The following is a 22109-nucleotide window of genomic DNA, read 5'->3' on the forward strand; positions in this document are numbered from 1 at the left end:
GCTGGGAGCCTGCTTCTTCCTCTCCCACTCCCCCTGCTTGTGTTCCCTCTCTCACTGGCTGTCTTTCTCTCTGTCAAATGAATAAATAAAATCTTAAAAAAAAAAAGAAATCAAAATATAAGTTATAAAACATTAAATGACACCATTGAGTTTAAAGACAAAAAGTGCTGTGTGAGATCAGGGGGAAAGGTAATGTCCAGCTTGGGTGGGGTCAAGGAAGCATGGCGGGGGAATATTGGTAAAAGGAGGATTATTAAGAAGTAGGATGCCATGGCTAGGTAGATTCAGTCATGCAGTGATGGAGGAGAGCATTTTAGATAGATAACTATAAGAACAAAGACACTGAATTGGGAAATCATGCAGCATGTACAGGGAGCAGTAATGCAGTTTGACCCAAGACTAGAGCAAGTGATGAAGAAACTTGGGGCCCAAGGTGGTTGAGGATTACCCAAAGCTGTAGCACTAAGGAGAACCAGAATGGGGACTGAATCCCAGGGATCTTCTTTCTTTAATGTTCTTTCCATACCTTGATCAAGTCAACATTTAGCTACTGCACACTTTCCTTACAACAGCCTGTTATAGATTGCCCATTAATTAATTGGTTCAACAAACACTTACTGAATGTCTACTACATGCCAGGCACAAATGGACATTGTCATCTCCAAGGCTGATTAGGAATGTGTTATAAAATAATGTTTTCCAAGTGGGGAGTAGGGCAAATATTGGGCTAAGACAGATTTCCTTTCTCTTTATTTAAAAAAAAATTTTTTTTATTCTGCTCCGTTAGCCAACATAGGGTACATCATTAGTTTTTGATGTAGTGTTCAACTTCCTTTCTCTTTAATTGCTAGAACTTTTCAAGTTATACCTCAGAGAAAATACCATAAATAACAGAGAGAATTAAATAAGCCACGGAAAATGATCTCTGTATCATGTTTTCTACATGATATCCCCACACCGACTCTTAGCATTGACAATACATGTGGTTTTTCCATAACTACTTTTACTTATTTTTGAGCAAGGGGTAATACAGAAGAATCTGAAACCTTCCATTCTTGAACTAAAGTTTAAAAACATTCCTAATATTGTAGTACAACAAGACTCACTTCCTTTTAGCTTATCAACCACCAAAAGACATTTCCCCTTTGTACTTGTTATGTTTAATGTAACTATGGAGATGCAATACTTTCTATGCAACGAACACACACGATTCTGGTTTAATGTACTCATTTTCTGAGAAACATTAAAAAAAATTATGGTCACTATTAAACCTTTGTGCTACTTTGGTATTTCAATGTAAATCCAGTACATACGTTAGTAAAATTCATGGGGGAATAGAGTTAAGAACCAGTGACTATAGATTCTTTCTAATTCCATTGAACTGTTTCTAATGAAAGCACTGGTGCCAGAAAAAAAAGAAAAAAGGTAATTTTTGTTTGAACAAATTGGGCTATCAGATATTTTTTATAAATTATAGGGTATATAAAGTTGAGTTTTGAGAATTCTATTTCTAGGCATATGACGGGCTAGACATTCAGACTGCCCTTCCCCCTGAAAGCATTTACATTTTTAAAAAATCCTAAACCTCTTCAAAGCACGGAAGCATGAACTAGAGAGCAAGGAATTTTCGGCTCAAAGGGAAGTAAAGTAGGAACCCAGACAGGTAACTGACAACATGGTTCAGGTATATAACACCAGGAGGCACCATTTATATTCTATTCACCTAAATTATGTCACTGGAATTGCTCAATTCTATGGCCTTGAAGTTGTTTTTGCCCAAACTTGTATTTGGTCAAGCTGGTGAACTTCAGCTTTGGTTTGGGTAGGGGGAGCTGGGACAGAAGATAAAGCCTGAGGCTTGGAGAATCCTATAAATAAGTCATCCTATAATAAAATAATCCTAGGGGTGCCTGGGTGGCACAGTCAGTTAAGCATCTGACTCTTGATTTCAGTTCAGGTCCTGATCTCAGGGCTGTGAGTTCAAGCCCCACATTAGGCTCCATGCTGGGTGTGGAGCCTACTTAAAAAAATAAATAAATAAAATAAAATAATCCTATAATAAAGCTTGGACCCTTTAGGTGGGGGTGAAAAACCTACATACCCATTCACCCTCTGATGACTGCAAGGAAAATTCCTGTGGTACTAAGCAGAACTGAGGACCAAAAAATTCTGTCACTGAAAGACTGTAATCTTAGGATAATCTACAGCCAAGATAGATCTCAAAACCCTCAGTCCATTATTATAAATTGAGTAGGCCCACATGCATGGAACAACAAATGTAAATCGTTTCTGGAGCACTGTATCTCAATAAACCATAAATTATTTTCTAAGGAAAATGAACAGTTCACAGTAACAAACATTAAGAACCCCCCAAAAATAAGTTATATGGGTGAGAACCAGCAGAAACAATATCTACTAGAAACAACATAGAACTTCCACAAAGACTTTAGATATTTGCATTATCAGCCACAGAAAGTGAAATAACTATGTTTTATTTCCTTAAAAAAATAAAATACAAAATGGAAACACCTATTCAAAACAAGAAACAACAGAAAATAGTCCCGCAGATTTAAAAAAATTCTAGAAATGAGAAACATAGTAACTGACATCAATAACTCAATGGACAGGTTTAACAGCAATTAGACATAAATGAAGGGAAATTTAAGAACAGAAAGATATGACAACAGAAATTATCCAGCATACAGTAGAAAAAGATAAGGAAGGGGTGCCTGGGTGGCTCAGTTGGTTAAGCATCAACCTTCAGCCAGGTCATGATCTCAGGGTCCTGGGATCGAGCCTCATGTTAGGCTTCCTGCTCAGTGGGGAGTCTGCTTTTCTCCCTTTCCCTCTGTCCTTCCCCCTGTTCATGCTTGCTCTCTTGCGTGCTCTCTCTCAACTAAGTAAAGTAAAATCTTTCTAAAAAAGAGAGAGAGAAGAAGAAAGGAAATATGAGAGCAGTTAATATATATGAAAAATAAAGTAAGATATTCTTTAACATATATCAATCTGATTTCTGGAAGTTCTGGAAGGAGAAGAACAAGAAAATGGTACAGAGGCAATGTTTTAAGTAGCAAAGAATTTTCTAGGACCAATATGTTTGAAAACACAGATTTAAATGCAAATTCGTTGTTAAGAGAATGAAAAGACACTGTTGAGAGAATGAAAAGACTAGTCATGCACAGGGAGAAAATATTTGCAAATGACATTTGACAGATGACTTCTGTCCATATATAAAGAACTCTCAAAATTCAACAATAAGAAAACAAGCAACCCAATAAAATAATGGGCAAAAGATTTAAAAATATATCTCACCAAAAGAAGAGGCATGGATAGTAAATAAGCAATGAAAAGTTGCTCACCATCATTAGTCATGACAGAAATACAAACTAAAACCACAATGAGATCCTACTACACAGTCTTAGAATAGCTAAAATAAAACAACCCGACAATACCAAGAGCTGGTGAGAACAGGAAGCAACTGCATTCTCTCAAACACTCTTGCATTGCTGGTGACCAATGCCTAATGGTACAGACACTCTAGAAAGCAGTTCTGCAGTTTTTTACAAAGTTAAACATAGAATTGCCACAGATGCAGCAATCTCAGTCTTAGGTATTAACCAGAGTGAAATTAAAACATGTTCATTCAAAAACCTGAGCATAAATATTAATAATAGCTTTATTTGTAATAACCAAAAATTGGAAACAGCCCAGATTTCCATTGACTGGGCAATGAATAAACTGTAGTGTATCCATAACATGGAATATTACCTAGCAATAAAAAAGGAATAAAGTCTTGATAGACAAAAGAACAGGGATGAATCTCAAAAGCATTTTGCTAAGTGAAAGAAGCCAGACTCAAAAGACAACATATGTATGATTCTATTTACATGACATTCTAGAGAAGACAAACTATAGGAAGAGATCAGTGGTTGCCTGAGGTTAAGTGTGGGGTGAGGGTCTGATCACAAGGCAGTAGCATAGAGGAATTTGGGGGGGTTGTGTTCCACATCTTGATTGTAGCAGTAGTTTTACCACTCTACACCTTTGCCAAAACTTATTCTTACTGTGTGTTATATAATATTTTTTAAGACAAAATGGTCAAACTGGGTAAAAATACAGGAGGGTCTCTGATGGTCTCTGTTGGCCAATGGCAAACGATGCTCAAGAAAAGGTGAGTTCGATTCTCATTCTGAAATGAGATTATGAACCAAACCTCATTTAAAAGTGAACAGTATTTCTAATTTTATTTATTTTTTATTTTTTTATTTTTTTAAATTTTATTTATTTATTTGACAGAGAGAGAGAGATAGCCAGCGAGAGAGGGAACACAAGCGGGGGGGGGTGGGAGAGGGAGAAGCAGGCTCCCAGCGGAGGAGCCTGATGCGGGGCTCGATCTCAGAACGCTGGGATCACGCCCTGAGCTGAAGGCAGACGCATAATGACTGAGCCACCCAGGCGCCCCAGTATTTCTAATTTTAGATTGCTAACATACAGCAGGAAATAAAAACCAATACACACCAGACTTAAGTAAGTACAGTTTAACGTACCATAGTTTTGTGTACCTTAGAAAACTGCAAAACATATGGAGACTAGGAATCAAAGAGGTTGTTGAAATTGTATGTTTGAAGAAACAAGATGAGTCCTTGAATTTTTCACATTTCAGCCAGCTGTTTTGCCATTAGAAAGCTAATTTTAGAGGGAGTAATCTTCTTATAAAATACAGTGCAATTAAGAAAAGTAGGGTTTTGGGTTTTTTGGTGGGGATTTTTTTTTTTTTTTTGAGACTTCTAATTCAGAGTTGTACAGAGTGCTTGGTTTTCCAAACCAAGCCAGCAACCTGAGAATATTCTGAACAATAAATCTAAGGCTAAATCAAGAAACTTTAGGCTAAAGAATCATAATTAGCTTCTATAAGAATTGAGTTCCAGCTCCTTTATATTTATGGACTTTAAAATGAAAATAAAATTACAAATAATTTTTTCCTCAACCTGTGAAAAACAACATGGAAATCATAGTATGTGACAGATTATCTTTCCTTGCAAGCCGAATGACTGTATTCGTTTTGTAATGCATGTAAGAGAAATGTGCTTGCCTACCCTTGCTGACGACAGTGATAGCTGCTTCCCTCGCTTTCTTTTTCTGAAAGGAATCATCAGCAACTTGGAACACACTGCCACATTTTTTGAACAATGGTATTTTAAAAAAATGTAAGGCGTCAAACCCAAAGAGTCAAACCTAAACTAAATAACTTACACCACAAAGTCCAAACTCCATTTCTCAAAATTACTGAAACTGGGTGCACACCAAATCTCCAGTTTTCGTTGTACCATGTAGACACTGCCACAAATGCAGACATCCTTCACTTCTCAGGCCAAAATTAGGCCATCCTTCTCATCCTGTTACAAAGATGAACAAGGACTTTTCACAATGAACTATCGACACATACTAGATTAAAAGAAGACAATTTCATGAAACTCCTCACAGGTTCAAGGGCTATGTGAGGAAGGATTTAAGTGTGTTGGTAACAGCCTATTCAGTGCATAGGTTTCTATTAAGCTATGTAATAAAAAATCTTAAGTTATAAATAATTCAACCAACTCCAGTTACTAGATAAGTTATTCCAACCAGCCAAGAACCCAAGAAACTTCTACAGGGAAAACAACAAAAAAAACCCCCAAAAAAACCCTAAGGAACCTGGAATCTTATATTGCCCTGGAATCATGCTTTTTCTGAGGCTTTAGTGTCACGTAACTATCATAAAATAGTGCACCCGGTCACATGATTAATGCCGGTAGATAGATCATGAGACCGCTGACTGGTGGAACATACTGTTGTGTGGTTAGGAAAACCATTTTACTGAACTGTTGGCTGCTGGCTTGTGACATTTATAAGAATGCTGGCAATTTACCCACAAGTACTGAAAAAAAAAGGGTTTTTAAGCCTTTCTTTAAATTTCCACATTAAAAATGATCTTATGTGTGTAGGAATGGAGAAAAACTGTGGACAATTTATTCCCACGAGGCTGGTTTTGAGGGGATACGTGTTTACGAAATGTTGTGAGATGGTCAGATAAGCAGTTCTAATGACAGCATACTACACAGTTATCATGAGTCATGTGCTGCCTGAGAATTTTCAGTCTATCAGGGTGGCCCATATGTGGCTTTTTATCAATTCGATTTCATTTCAGAATCAAAACTGGAAGGAAAAAAAAGAAAGAAAGAAAGAAAACTTTGAAACCCTAGCAAGTCATCTGTGGCCAGAGTGGGGCCTCTTGGGGAAAAACACAAAAAACAAAAAAACAACAAAAACCAGACAGACTAACACATGTTTGAGAAACAGGTTTTGGTTTCAGAGCATTATTGCAGCATTTAATTCATGTGCTGAAGTCTCTCAAGTACATTTATAGTTCATTTTTAAAGAGTTTAGGTGCCCTCAGGATTTTACTTTTTTTTTTTTTTAAGATTTTTTAAGTAATCTCCATAGCCAGTGTGGAACTTGAACTCACAACCCCGCATGCTCCACCGACGGAGCCAGCCAGGCTTCCCAAGATTTTACCACTTTTAAGAGAAACACTATGGTAGTTTCCAAGCAGTAGCACTTCACTTATTTTCAGAAACTGTGTTTCGGTGACTAAAGCAGCACTTGCAGGTAATAGGGTTATGTCTTAGTTGCAGTGCTACGGCTAATTGTTACAGCAATTGAGAACTCTTTGATATGGAGAGGATACAGGGTCACCTAAAGAACAACATTCTCCTAAAAAGGTGACAGCTTTCCTTATAAGAAATGACATGTGAAGTCTAGCAGGCACAATTTCATTTATTCCATTTTGATTGCCTAAGTTTTCAGCTAGGCAGTATTCTATTTCAAGGCCATTCTGTTGCAAAACTTTGCTTTGTGGCTGTAACATAGCTGTGTCTGTTGTAAACCGGAGAAGACAGCAAAAAAAAAAAAAAAAAAAAAAAAAGGAAGAAGAAGAGATCAGGGTAAAGAGTACTCCGTATAATTTTTCACATGAAGGTCTTGCAGTAGGTGACGGATCTTTAAAACCAAAATTCCTACGTTTCCTGAGCTTCTACCCTAAATGAGCCCTGTTTTTATTAAAGAGTATGGTGATTCCTGCGGAGATGCTAAAGTTTAGGACAAAAATGAATTAAGGGCAATTAATTGTCTAAACAAATGATTGTCATCTTTATAATATGAGAATTATGAAGACCAGTGCAGTAACAACAGTCACTCGTCATTTATTGAGGACCGATAAGGTATGTAGTCTTTTGTGATTCCTTTTGAGGTTTCAGGGTTTGAGACGGGGTTTAGGGATAAAAATGGGAGACCAAAAATTTATCACTTAAAATAACTGTCTTGTGTTGAGGTTAATTTTAGCTGACGGGGAAAAAAGGGAATATGTCTGTGGAATTTCTTTTGTAAATGCCTATTTGTGTGGGTATATGTAGGCACCTGAAGGTTTTTTTCTAATGGCGATAGTTAATGATCATTCTGTCCAAATACAGAGGTTGTATTAAGAACTGAGACAACATATTTTCACAAAACAAATGATAGGCAACGTGACGAAAGATCTGAGAACTCTCAAAAAATTGTAGTCTTGATCATAAAATACTCAAAAGTAGAGAGTGGTCGAGAGGCAGTTGGGGTTGTACTTGCAGTGAAAGGGAGGTAGCTATTGGAAGATAAAAGGTCAGGGCCTTTCCCCCAGTACTCCAAATCTGGAGTACAATTTGCAACATTAATAGTTTCTCAGTTGTGAACAAGCCCAAACAAACAAACAAACAAAAACATCCTTCCATGAGCTGCTTCATGTCTGGACCTTTGACTCTAGTCTTGGTCTATACGAAAATTCCCTTTCCTGTTCCCTCTAAATTTATGGATTTTTTTAAGGCCCTTACAGGTTTCTCAGAGGTATCTGCACAGTTGTTGAAAATATCAGTGTCATAACTTTCCATTCCAAGGACTTTAACTAGGTCAAAAAGAAAAAAATTGAGTGAGGTTTCTTATGCCCTGAATACGAAGATTTCCCTGGAACTAGAAGCTAATAATCATGGTCCAAAGGCATAGTCTTTTCACCAACAAAACGTATGTCACACACTTCTTTCCTGTTCTAGTTCCAGAAATTGACAGATCTCACCCTATACTGGCTTAACATCTGGAACAAAACCTTGTTTCATAGACAGTGCACTCACTTAAGACATAAATCTTTTTCTGACAATTCCAAACAGTGGTAATGACAAGAACAAATTATTCTGGAAGAAATTTTCTGACCTACTCTGGTTAGCAGCATTGATGTGTCCATTCCAGATGATATTCTTATTTATCCAAATCAGCTTCTGGTCCAGTCATTCAAATTCTCTAAATTTCTTAGTTCTGAGGACTGAGGTTAGCAATTTCATTAGCAATTCTTCACCAAACTTTTATCTGCCACTAATTCTAATAGACTCTAACCTCCAAATGTGCTTGTTTCATCTTTCCTGTTGCTTTGGAAACCCCTATGTATCATCATTTAGAGTCTATTTTGCATTATTATAGTTCTTTATAAATAGACTGTGTTCTCATCTTTAGGTATGAAGATTTGTTTTACAGTGATTGCTTTTATACATAGGACTTACTAATATTATAAAATTTTGCTTTTCCTTAAATATATGCATTGGTTAAAGTATTAATAAAGCTTCTATGTTAGATCTTATAGATCATACTAAACCTATACAGGCAAAGTGTTTCACTTTGCACATGTTCTGTAGCAAAATAAAACCAAACCTAAGTAAGTAAAATAGAGAGTCAAGTAAACAATCTAGCAGAGACTCTCCCAAAGCCACAACCACTTCTTACCCTAATTTATAGTTCCCTTACCGGCTACACTTTTATTCTCCTTACTTTTTTTAGTTTCTTCCTTAGATCTATCCCTTACATATGCTTTTGGATAATAACACTAGCCTCTACTGAATTCCTCCTTCCAAGGCAGCTTGGCCAGTTTCACTTGAACTTTAGATGGCCCAGAGGATACAGAAGGCTATGTCTTGAAGATCCAGGAATATAATAGTAATGATGTTTCTATTGCCTTTTCTCTCCTCTATTCTTTTACCTATCACCACTAATATGAAGCTACTATTAAACTAAAATGACCATACCTACATAGTCAACTAAATACCTCTCTCTGTTTGTTTTGCTTTAATATCCTTTTTTTTTTTTTTTTTTTTTTTTTTTTTTTGGCTTCATAGAGTACAACTGTTTTAGACCTGAGAAGTTGAGAGAAACTTTCCTCTAACATTCTCAGGGTAGGAAAGATGATTTAGTAATACTTTTATCTTTGACAAATTTTCCTGTTTAAAAATGTTATGAAAGAGGGACACCTGGGTGGCTCAGTCAGTTAAGCATCTACCTTTGGCTCAGGTCATGACCCCAGGATCCTGGGATGAAGCCCCACATGAAGCTGCTTCTCCCTCTCCCTCTGCCGCTCCCCCTGCTTGTGTTCTCTCTCTCTGTCAAATAAATAAATATTTAAAAAATAATAAAATGTAATGAAAGCTTACTTAACAGCATTAATCATTAGGGCAATGCAAATGGAAACTACAATGAGATACCATCATACCCTTTTATGCCATTAGAACTGATTTAAAAAAAAAACAAAAAAACCTGAACAACCAAATAAGTCAAAACCTGACAATACCATGTGGAGCAACTGAAACTCTCATTCTGCCTCACCGGTGGGAATGCAATATGGTACAGCCACACTGAGAAACAGTGTGAGAGTTTCTGATAAGCAAAGTCTTATCATAAGGCCCAGCAAGCCCCCCTCCTAGGTATTTATCAAAGGAAAATGAAGACATAGGTCTACACAAAAGCCTGTGTACAAACATTTATAAAGGCTTTATTTGCAATCACCAAAAACTGGAAATATCCCAAATGTCCCTCAACTGGAGAATGGGTAAACAAACTGTGGTTGGACTGCAACTCGGCAACGGAAAGAAACAAACCACTGATGTATGCAACATGCTACGTGGCAAATTTTAAATGCATTATGCTAAGTAAAAAAATCAAAAACAAAACAAAAGTTACACATTGTATGATTCTATTTATTTGCCATCCTGGAAAAGGCAATATGATGGGAATAAAAATCCAATCAGTGGTTGCCAAGGGCTATGATGGAGAAATTGAGTGTGTCAGTAGAACTCAATGAACTCGTAGAAGACTCTAGTACTGTTCTCATTACATGAAACGTAGTAGTAATGAAAACAGGGGAAGAAGAAAAATAATGTGCAATAAATCAGCCAAACAGTTAAAACCAGAATGTCTGTATTCCATGAGTCATTACATTTGGACCAAATTTAAGAGGAAGTGACCTTGTTAGCTGTCCTTTCACTATTTCCTGATAGTAAGATAACGTTAAAAATGCTTTGCTTTTGCATGTAGATTTTCTGCAGTAATAATTCATTATACAAAATTTAATTTTAAAATATGTTACATATACAGAATAGTGAAAAAAGCCTGTGCCCGTATAATTTAATAAATGCTATAATTTTGCTATATTTGTTTAGATGTTCCTTAAAATAACAATACAAGGCTACAGTTGAGGTCCCAAATTCATTCCATTTCCCACATTCCTTCTCTAGAGGTAGCCACTAATTCAGGAAGCTGCTATATATCCTTATATTTCAGAGATTTATCCATGTTGATAGATGTCAGGAGATTTCACTTATATTTTTTTTCCAAATTTTTATTTAAATTCAAGTTGGTTAACATATTGGTTTCAGGAGTAGAATTTAGTGATTCATCACTTAGATATAACACCCAGTGTTCATCCCAACATGCGCCCTCTTTAAAACCAACCCATCACCCATTTAGCCCATCCCCACCCACACCCCTCTATCAACCTCTGTTCTCTAACTTTAAGAGTCTGTTATGGTTTGCTTCTCTCTCTCTCTTTTTCCCCCCTTCCCCTATGTTCATCTATTTTCTTCCTTATATTGCACATATGAGTGAGATCATATGGTACTTGTCTTTCTCTGACTGACTTATTTCACTTAGCATAATATACTCTAACTCCATCTATGTTGTTGCAAATAGCAAGATTTCATTCTTTTTGATGACTGAGTAATAGTGCATTGTATACATATACCACACCTTTATCCATTTATCAGTCGATACATACTTGGGCTTTTCCACAGTTTAGCTATTGTTGATAATGCTGCTAACATCGGGGTGCGTGTACTCCTTCGAATCCATATTTTTGTATCCTTTGAGTAAATACCTAGCAGCACAATTGCTGGGTCATAGGGTAGTTCTATTTTTAACTTTCTGAGGAAACTCCATACTGTTTTCCAGAGTAGCTGCATCAGTTTGCATTCCCACCAACGGTGCAAGGGGGTTCCCCTTTCTCCGCATCCTCACCAAGATCTGTTGTTTCCTGTGTTAATTTTAGCCATTCTGACAGGTGTGAGGTGGTAGCTCATCACAGTTTTGATTTGTATTTCCCTGATGAGTGATGTTGAGCATCTTTTCATGTGTCTAATAGCCGTCTAGATGTCTTCTTTGGGAAAATGTCTATTCATGCCTTCTGCCCATTTCTTAACTGGACTACTTGTTTTTTGGGTGTTGGTTTGAAAAGTTCTTTATAGATTTTGGATACCAACCCTTTATCAGATATGTCACTTGCAAATATCTTCTCCCATTCCATAGGCTGCCTCTTAGTTTTGTTGATTTTTCCTTCACTAACTTTAATTATTGTGTAGTACCCCATTGCATGATTATAGACATTTATAATCACTACTAATCATCGTTACTGCAAACAATACCCCAGTGAACATCTTCATAGCATCTCCCGGGGCATATGTGTGAAAGTTTCTCTAGGTGCAGGATTTTCAAACTTTTATGGCCAATATGTATGGTGAAAATAATTTTACATTCGGTCCCGTATATGCCTATGTGCATAGTATATCATCACAGGCCGAGTTGCCTAGAAGTAGATCTATGACAGAAATGTGTGTGCAGGGCATTTATTGGGGAGTGTCCTGGGATCAGCACTTGTGGCAGAGTGAAAGAAGCAGGAACGAGCAGAGAAAGTTTTGGGGTATAATGAAGTGGCATCAAAAGCCTCGGTTGACCCCACATTGGCTGCAGTGATCTCTCATCAGAGTAATTTTGAATTGGGACAAGGGAATCAGGCCTTTATATGCCTGCATTGACCAGTTATTGGATACAGCTGCACCCAGGAAGAGGGCGTGACCTTGGGCAAGTAGCTGTCTTCCTGGAAAGAGTCCTGGAGAGGGACTCAGCTAAAGCTGTTGACTGCCAGCCCTCCCAGCAGCTGCGTGAACTAACACTTCAGTCCTGGAGAGGGAAAATCAAGGTGGCACACAAAAATTCACAAAACCATCCCCACCCTAATATTTTCTGTTCTATTTCATTTATAAAAAATGTTTATTGTAACCCTTAAATCGATTTCACAATCCACTAATGGATCATGAATCACAGTTTGAAAAAAACCTGCTTTGCAGTATATACCCAGAAATGGAATTGCTGGATTGTAGGGCATATGCATTTTCAATTTTACTAAATATTGCCAAACAGCTTTCCAAAAGGATTGGGCCATTTAATGTTTCCAGCAACAGAGCATGAGAGTTCTAGTTTTCCTACATCCTCAATAATCCTTGGTATCATCAGATTTTTAAATGTTTGCCCATCTGACAGATGTATTATTGGGATCATACAGTAGAGAATCTGAAACCCATCCTTTGATGAAAGTGAAAACATTCCCAATTTTGTAGGACACCAAAGACTGACTTCCTGCTGGCTTATCAACCATCAAAAGACAGGTGCATTTCCCTGATAGATGGGTAACATTCAAATTTTAGTCTTGCAAAATAAATCTTTTAGTCTTTTTTTAAAAAAAAGATTTTATTTATTTATTTCAGAGAGAGAAAGAGAGAGAGAGTGCAAGCATGAGGGGGGCGGGCAAGAGGGAGAAGCAGACCCCCTGCTGAACAAGGATCCGAATGTAGGGCTTGATCCCAGGACCCTGGGATCATGAACCTGAACCAAAGGCAGGTGTTTAACCGACTGAGCCACCCAGGTGCCCCAAATCTTATAGTCTTATAATCTGCTCTATAGCACCTGGCAAAGAGCATAGCATATAACAGCAAAAAGTAAAATACCTGTAGACAGAAGGAGAAAATTCTATGCCTTGAAACATGGCATTGAAGATTTCACTTTCTTTAAATCCCCTAGGCAGTGTGGTTTGGTAGAAGCCTATTGGCTCAGGAATTGTGAGGCCTAGGCTCTGATCTAGTCCGGTGATGTGATTTGGTAAATTCACTCCACCTTTCTGATCTTCAGTTTCTTCATCTCTACAATAAGGATCTTCCTATGTATTCATGGAGAGTTTGGAATACTGAGTTCTCACAACTGATTGATACTATGTAACAGAGAAATCAAAGAACTGGGAACCTGGGGATCTGGATTCTAGTCCTAGCTCTCTTCCCACGACTGGATGTGTATGACCTTGAACAAATCTCAACTTTGCAAATGGTCACTTTGGGGAAAATGAAATAGTTACAAGATGACCTCTAAGTTTCCTTCCTGCTCAAAAATCCTATGTTCTGGGTCAGAGAAACATGAAGTCAATTTATGAAAGCTGACATTCTCATAGAGCCATCATGATCTGGGTCAGTGATACATTTTAAATCCATTTCTAATTGCCCATCCCACCTCAACTGCACTATAACCCAAACCATTTAGCCCCACCCTCATCCAGTTGCTCTACACGTTACCTGAACTCTTCTCTTGAGGTTTTCCCTTGCAAACAACCACCATTTTTATTACCTTTAGTATTTCAACCCTTGCTCCTAACCTTGTGGCAAACAGAGTCTCATGCTATGTGATCATCAGGAGAATATGAAATGGAAGAATAGGTTTTTTGCCTCTTCACACCTCCATTAATTCCCTATCCCTTTTTCGAATACAGTTTGTTAAAAATGAGCTGTATCATTATCTACTCTCTTCAGCCTAAATCAAGGATTCTATGGCTCTCCTTTCTTCACTGTGCCATCCACGACCTTCCAGGCAGCACTGCACAGGCCGGCAGGGTTTGCCAGCACAGCCCTATTGTGCCATCTCTAAAAGCCTTTCTTCCATTTCAGTTCCAATGCATTCAAATAAAAGCCTCATACCAACTTCTTTCTGTTTCCCTTTCAGTAGAATTTAAAACTCAGTAAGTTACTATTACATCTAAATTCTATTAAATCAATAAGGTGATGTTTATTAAATTCAAAATGCTGTTAAAATCATTACAAGCAATTATGAAAACACACAGGGTTATAAGCAGAGAATATAGAAGAAGAATATCCATTTCTAGGAGATAGCAAAGCAATGGGGACTATATAGAGCCTAAAATAGCCTTAGGAGCAGCTCTGGAGATCTTTTTTGTTTTTAATTAAAATCTTTATTACTAAAAGTCTATTTTTCTTCAATTTCTGAGTAAGGTAATTGTTAGAGTTCTTCCCTTCTGGATTAACTTTGCCCTTAATATAAGTAGTTTGATATAACTAACCAATCCATCTCTCTGTACACATTTGTAGGGGAGCCCAATCTGTATGGACTGCAGAGGCTTAAATTCTTTTTTTCAATTAAGAACCTTGTGCCCTGAGTCTGAAAGTGTTCCGAATAAGAGGCTGTCTCCACCATACTGGAAAGAGGCAAGGGAGAACAATGCATAGGTCTTAACGCTTTGCTCCTCTTAGATAATATCAGCACTGGACAGTGATGAACTTTTCCACCAAGAATACAAAAAAAGGAGAGGAGGAAACTAGCAACCTCAAACTATGCCTGGAACAACCGATCATATTTCTTCTTTAGAAAGATTAGCCTGGCAACAAAGGGAAGGAAGGGTTGAAGAGGAAAAGACAGGAGCTAGGGAATCCAATGAGTTGATCCTTATAAGATTTCAGGTACACAACAAACAAACAAAAAAACAAACAAAAAAACCAGAAGTACAGCTTGAACTAGGTCACTGGGAATGGAAATTGTAATGAGGAACAACAGGAACAATACATTGGATGTTAAAAAGGTGATATCGATTGGCTTTGATGATTCAATGTTTAAGAAGGAGGGTGGGTAGAGGTGCCTGAGTGGCTCAGTTGGTTAAGCATCTGTCCCTGCTCATTGGGGAGCACGCTTCTTCCTCTCCCTCTGCTTGCTGCTCCCCCTGCTTGTGCTCTCTCTGTCAAATAAGTAAATAAGATCTTCAAAAAAAAAAAAAAAAAAAAGAATGAGGGTGGGGAAGAGGAGTTGATTACTCACAGGTTTTGACTTTTGTGATTGGTGCACGGTGGGTACTATTCAAGAAATTAAAGAATATAGGAGAAACAGGTTTGTGGTCAAGATAATGAGTTTACCTTCAAAAACATCTAGTTTCAGGTGCGCTTAGGACTGAGCTGTCTGGAGGCAACTGAATACACATTTCCGAAGCACAGAAGACAGGTATGTAGGTATGTGTCTGTCTCCTAGTCTGAGGGAATACACGGGAAACAGAAGTATTTTATGTTTAAGTTTACTTTTTTCAGTTGCAGGTGTTTCCCCTCACCAATAAAAAGGTCATCCCTGTTGTCTACCTTTGCAGAATGTATGTCTGGGGCAATCAAGAAAGAGAAAAGACTTAGGTTGTCTGATTTGTTGAGCTTCATGTTTCCCAAATATCCTAGCTATAACAACAGAGCTGAGCCCATGAGAAAAGCTGACTCATATTTCCTGCAAGTCAGCACAGATATCCATCCTTCCAAATTATTTGAACCTTTGGCCACTCCCAAAGAGAATCAAAGTGTTGGAACAATTTATGAGCATCTCCTTCATTTGTTGAGAACAATTCTAGTACATCTGTTATTTTTTCAGAGTAAAAAAAACAAACAAAACTTTTCCTGCCTTGTGCCCACCCGTATCCCTATGCTCCAAATAGGGATACCTTTACCTTCCATAGAGAGTCTAGGTTCTCTCAGGATTCATTCAAATGTTCTCTATTTGTCACCTTCCATTCCCACAATCAGAATTAACCACTCCGACCCCCCAGTCTCCACAGCAATAGTCCCACCATTTAGTGCAGGACTTCTCATGGTGTGATTTTTATTAAAGTGACATGCCTAGGAATATACCTTAAGCCTTAGAGGCATAAGGTGCTTATCTATCTTTGTTTTCCTTCTATGCCCAGCGTAGTACTTTGTGTATAAAATCTGACTGACATGAATTTGTCAACAGTTTTAAAAATATTGTCTTACCATTTAAAGAAAGTCAGCAGGCATAATTGTCTATGGACAACGACAGATAAAAACCACACTACATATAAATGACTTTCTTTTGCAGATCATTTAAAAACGAAAAATTGAAATTAGAAGGACTTGTTGAGAAAGGTAAAAGCATTCACTTGAGGAAGGTGTTGCGAGGCGATAATTTTCAAATTGGTGAAAAAGTGCTGAGTCAAAGATATGACTCCTCAGCTCACCACCAACAGTCTGGAGACAGCAGTGGTTCAGACTGCTACAGCCCTCCTGTCCCTGCACGCTGCTCTCAAGTATTACATTTAAAATTTGCCATTGACAACATGACATTTCTCCCTATTATTCTTGCGAGTTGTTCAGGTAATTTGTCTTTCAAAAGTATTTCATCCGATTTGTGTTTTTAAGAAATTGATAATTTGACCACATTTCTAATAAATTTCAGCTTGTGGATTAAATACACTAGAGTGTCACTCTCACACCATTGCACAATGAATAGAATTTGGCAACGTGTGCTGCTTTGGGACACATCCAAAGAGTTTCTAAAGGACGATAAATCCCTGGTGGAAGGCTTTCTCACCCATAAGGAGGCCCCATGGCATAGATATCAAGACCACTTTATAGAAGGCTCCAGGTTTTCATTTAAAGACGTGGGAAACTTCTGGTATAGCAATTAGAGGTGAATAGATTTAACAGGTGGCGAGGATTAGGCTGTACAACAGCTTCAGCTTCCAGTGCTTTAAACTGTTACCAGTTTCAAAGTTTTCCTTCGTGCACCGTTCAAACCATAATATTTAAAAATAACATCTAAGAAATAACCAGATATAGTTCCAGGTATAAAAAATGGCATAATTTCAGAAATGGCATGAGGCCCAAACGTCTAGGCCACATTTTTCTATGTGGCCCGTGTCTGCATTGTTAAGACTCCCTTGCCCAAATCATATTTAGGGTTTAAGTTTGTTTAACTGTGACTATAGTGACATATGCGTGGGATGTTGAAAGAACTCAAGATAGGGCTGTTAAGGGCTCTGAGGTATTTAAAGACACTTCCTGAGCATACAGTCAAATACTGCTTATTGTTTTTCTATTGCTTTTTAATATGTTCTTTCAGAAAGTGTGTTCTTTGACTAAAAAAACAACCAAAACTTCAAACCTTTTCAACTGTTGAAACTTTTTAGAAGCCCAGTCTGTAAGCTATGCTTGTCACTGTATGTCCATAATATTTTCTTATTTTTTTTAAAGATGTATTTATTTATGAGAGAGAGGGAGAGAGCGTGAGCGCACAGGAGTGGGGGGGGGCAGAGGGAGAGAATCTGAAGCAGACTCCCTGCTGAGCAGGGAGGGAGCCCTACCCACGGGGCTCAATCCTGCCACTCAGGAGATCATGACCTGAGCTGAAACCAAGAGTCCAATGCTTAACCTACTGAGCCACCCAGGCACCCCTATGTGTCCATAATATTATAATTGGCAATGTAAATATTTGTATATTTTTTTGCCAATTAGAAGAGTGCTTTTTGTTGCTCCCCAAAGAGGAATTGACTAGATACGTCTCACAGGGATTAAAACCAATGAAAGGCTAAATCTGCATCCAATGGGGAAATAATGGGAGGTTTGCAATTGGACTTTAATTTTTTTACAGTTTAATTGAAATATAATTGACATACAGGGGACTACACATATTTAAATTGTGCAACATGGTAAGTATGACATTGGTATATACCTATGAAACTACCACCACAGTTTAGATAGTGGACATATCCATCATCCCCCCAAATTCTCTCGTGGCCCTTTATACCATAATCTCTCCTTTGCTATCACTGGCCTATAGCCATGCCCTCGTGTTAGGGATAAAAGCACTGCAGAAGACACGGGCAGCAGGAAAAGGGGTCCAGCCTGGCAAAGATATTTAGCTTTTGGTTTCATGGAGTTAAAACGCTGCACATAGGATGTGCTTAAAAAATAAAGTTATCGACTCACAGTATTTTCAAGTCAACCGATCTTGCTTTTTTGATCTTCATAACTTTATCGAATGTTTGATTATTTGAAATGTGGCAAAAACTTGCTTCCTTCTTTCTTTCCCTTTTTCTAAACCATTCCTCACACAAGAGTGATTTTTAAAATTAAGTTTACCCAGAGCTGTTATCACTTATTTTTTAATGAAAATTAATAGTATCAATTAGACATGCATTTAGAGTAGTTGTATATAAATGGAGGGGCACGTTGTCTGGGCCATTTTGGAGCAAACGTTTACAAGACCATAGAGCACATTTTATGGTCCGAGAACACAATTTTTCAGTGCTAAAAATTAATTGGTCCTATAGTACTTCTCATTATTATGTTAGCCATCTGAGCTAAAAACTTACACTAATCCTTATTTCTTGGGTGGTGGTTTCTTAACTTACATGGAATGGTCCATCAAACCCTTTAATGGGAGCAAACAATCCTGATTACCAAACTCATTTACCATTTTGGGGGGGAACTCACCTGATATCTTCAAAAATATATATATGTTTTATAAAGTAGAATAGGAGTTATTGTTTACTGGGTAGAGTTTCAGTTTGGGATGATGAAAAAGTTCTGGTGATGGTTGCATAGCAATGTGAATATACTTAATGCCACTGAACTGTACACTTAGAAATAGTTAAAATAGTAAATTTTATGTTATGTATATTTTATCCAAGTAAAAAGATAAAAATTTATGTCTTGATAGCAAATTTCATTAGAAAATGCACAGCTAAGCACTTAAAAATACATTTGGAACTATAACATCAAGAAACTACATGCTGGGGCGCCTGGGTGGCACAGCGGTTGAGCGTCTGCCTTCGGCTCGGGGCGTGATCCTGGCGTTATGGGATTGAGCCCCACATCAGGCTCCTCTGCTATGAGCCTGCTTCTTCCTCTCCCACTCCCCCTGCTTGTGTTCCCTCTCTCGCTGGCTGTCTCTATCTCTGTCAAATAGATAAATAAAATCTTTAAAAAAAAAAAAAAGAAACTACATGCTTATGGGGCACCTGGCTGCCTCAGTTGGTAGAGCAAGCGACTCTTGATCTCAGGGTTGTAAATTCGAGCCCCACATTGGGGGCAGGGATTACTTAAAATTAAAATCTTAAAAAAAAAAGAAAAAAAGAAAAAAACTACACACTTAAAACAGTACATATTATTTTCCTTAGTAGCACATTGTACAAAAATGGTTAAGAATGACTGATTTGGATCACCACTTGCAATAAAAAAAACCCACACCACTAAATGTACTTAATCAAATAGCATCGGTTAGGCAACTATAAATGACACTAACATGACATACAAAACACTTAGAAACAACTTACATTATTTAACAATTTTCAGTGAAAGTAGTATTTGTCTGTATACTATCTTACGTGATTGATGCTCATACATTTTTAATAAGGAAACTAAAGATCAGTACATATAATTTGACCAACTTAGTGTTGAACAGGCTCAACTTCAGGTTCTTTTTGTTTTTACTTGAAATCCAGCTTTTTGGCCCATACGTTGCACAAAATATAGACATAGATGTCATACTGCAAACATCGCTGTTCCCAACTCCCTTGCTCTAATGGCTTTCAGTGGCAATTACAATAAAATCCGATTTTGTTTCTATATTTTCCTAGGCCTTGGGGAAATGGGCCCTCACTCACCTCTCCAGACCCATTCCAGGCTCCTCTTTATACCTTGGATTTCCCAGCACCAAAGACTCCACCCAGTTCTAATAGCCAAGGTCCTTATTAACCACAGATCCTTTGCACAGCCATTCCCTCTGCCTTAAACAATTCCCCAGGGCATTTGTCACATTACTAACTCCTCATCCCTCAGATGAGCTTTTCCTGACCACTCTGTTTTGTTTTTTTTTAACCTATCCTATTATTTGCTCTCCCAGAATTCTGTTCATAACCTTTATACACGTTTTCCTCCAAAATGTGTTAAGTATTTATGGTCCCTCTTTTTCCAACTAGTCAGTTCCTTGAAAGCAGACCTTTTTCTGTTTCCCTCAAGGCTGTGTCCCCTCAGCATTTGCTTGCGTTTCAATGAATGTTTGTTGACTGACGGAATGAATGAATACAATGGAAGAAATGGAGATCGCAAATAGAGCTGTACACTTGGTTTGTAAGAGGGATTAATGCGCCTATTCTGCGCAATTGAGAAAGTTGATTTGAAACCAGAGGGACTTTTAGGGTCCTATTTCTCCCTTCACTTGACCATGGAATAATATCTAACATTCATTGAGTACTTTCAGGCACTACGCTAAGGACTTCACATGTATTATACAATTTAACCTCCGAACAACCCTGTTGCTGTAATCAACCTTATTACTCTCATTTCTCAGAGGCAATTTGCCAACAGCCACTAATGGTGGAGCCATAGCCAGGTTTAAGTAGGCCATATCCCATTAAACCACTGTAATCGACACCCCTTCAGTCAACAACAGGAGTTTTATCAACGTACTTTTCAAAGAACCCCCCCCCCCGAATTCCCCATTTTACCTGACCTTCAGTATCTTGGGACCGAAACCTACTAGGTGCTTGCTAACCCCTCGGGGGTTTCCTGGGGGAATCTGAGCGCCCTTGGTGTAGGAGCAGCCGCTGACTGACGCGTGGTGCTCTGGCAGGGCAATGTCAGGACTGTCGGGGCTGCTGGGGAGGAAGGAGGAAGCAGGTCAGTTGGCCCAAGACGGATTCTTGACCCTCGGGGTGGTGAAAGGGGAAGGGAAGGTGTTTCTCACCCACGCCCGCCTCAGGCTCGGGATCTCCCGACCGCAGGGGGAACCAGCGCGCATTTCCCCAACTACTGCTCGCGTCACGGGCGAGGGCGGCTCAGCCCCGCCCACCTTCTCCGCCCATTTCTTAGTCAGGCGCTAGGACCCCACAACCCTTAACCTGGCCCCGCCCCGCCCCCTGGGGCTGGGCCTGGCTCGCGATTGGCGCTTGTGGGCAGCGATCCCCGCCCCCACCCTCTCCGTCACTGCCAAGATGGCACCAGTCGCAGCGGCTGCGGCCGCCGCGGCTGGAGCCAGAGAAGGAGGCGGAGGCAGCGGCGGCTGCGAGGGGAGGGGGAGTCCCGTCTGACTGAGACGGCAGGCCTGGGCGGGCGGGGGTGCCGCGCAGGGCGGAGCGCCGGGCTGGGGATGAGCTAAGCGGGTTCAGAGCGCCGCGGCATTCAGCCCCTCGTGTCCCGCCGCCGTCGGGAGGGGACTGGGCACCACTCTCCAAGCTCGACCCGCTGTTCGCGCTGGAGCCAGCGGTGAGGTGAGTGCGGGGGTGGCGGCGCGGGCAGCGAAGGCATGTGGAGCTGTCATGGCCCGGAGCGGTGACAGCCGTGGTCGCGGGAGCGGGGTTGGCCGGGCTCGGAGAGGTGGCGCGGGTGGCCGCGACCTCCGCCTGGGGGCTTCGCAGAGCCCGGCAGTCCTCGGCGGGCTGGGTCCGCTCCGGGGTGGCACGGCGGTGCTGAGAGTAGCACCCGCACCTCTGCGTCGGACGCGTGGGGGGCTCTGGTGTTTTCATTCCAAATTTTCTATTCCGGGCTGGCTGGGGGCTCTTGTTGTTGGGAGGTTGGGGGGGGGGTGGGGGCGGGGGCGGTGAGAGGGGAGGTCCTGAGCTGGGATTTTGACAAGCCGGTTACGTAAGACGGAGGTGGCCTTCCGGAATCCCACCTGCTCGATATTTTAAACAGGCTGCAGCGGGAGTCTAGTTGGCCCCCAGAGGCCCGATTTTCCTCCCGGAGGTCTGCTTAGCTAACCCCGGCCAGCGTGGGCCGGTTTAGGGTTCAAGTTGGTCAGTGCATTTTGTGTGTGTGTGTGTGTGTGTGTGTGTGTGTGTGTGTGTGTGT

The 22109-nt window shown here is 39.6% G+C and overlaps 1 protein-coding gene and 1 long non-coding RNA gene across 12 annotated transcripts in view; one reads left to right on the plus strand and one right to left on the minus strand.

Moving 5' to 3' along the window:
- LOC121105553 overlaps positions 1 to 21000 on the minus strand; it is a 32941-nt gene extending 11941 nt beyond the window's left edge. Inside the window, exons 1-2 of one of the 4 annotated variants that reach the window (XR_005838152.1) lie at positions 20773 to 21000; positions 15399 to 15511 (exon numbers count right to left, since the gene is read on the minus strand). This is a non-coding gene — a long non-coding RNA (uncharacterized LOC121105553). Of the gene's footprint in view, positions 1 to 15398; positions 15512 to 20767 lie in introns of all 4 variants that reach the window. The other 3 variants (XR_005838153.1, XR_005838155.1, XR_005838154.1) reach the window with 3 other exon arrangements.
- Positions 4485 to 22109, plus strand: part of DENND4A (DENN domain containing 4A) — a 146534-nt gene continuing 128909 nt past the window's right edge. For 4 of the 8 annotated variants that reach the window (XM_040643082.1, XM_040643084.1, XM_040643087.1 and 1 more), the window contains exon 1: positions 21257 to 21529. The gene's annotated coding sequence lies outside the window, so the exon portion shown is untranslated. Of the gene's footprint in view, positions 7260 to 15414; positions 15492 to 21255; positions 21530 to 22109 lie in introns of those variants that run through there. The other 4 variants (XM_040643085.1, XM_040643086.1, XM_040643083.1 and 1 more) reach the window with 3 other exon arrangements.

The sequence above is a fragment of the Ursus maritimus genome, unplaced genomic scaffold (genome assembly GCF_017311325.1).
Source record: "Ursus maritimus isolate PB19 unplaced genomic scaffold, ASM1731132v1 scaffold_27, whole genome shotgun sequence".
In the NCBI taxonomy this organism is placed as follows: Eukaryota; Metazoa; Chordata; class Mammalia; order Carnivora; family Ursidae; genus Ursus; species Ursus maritimus.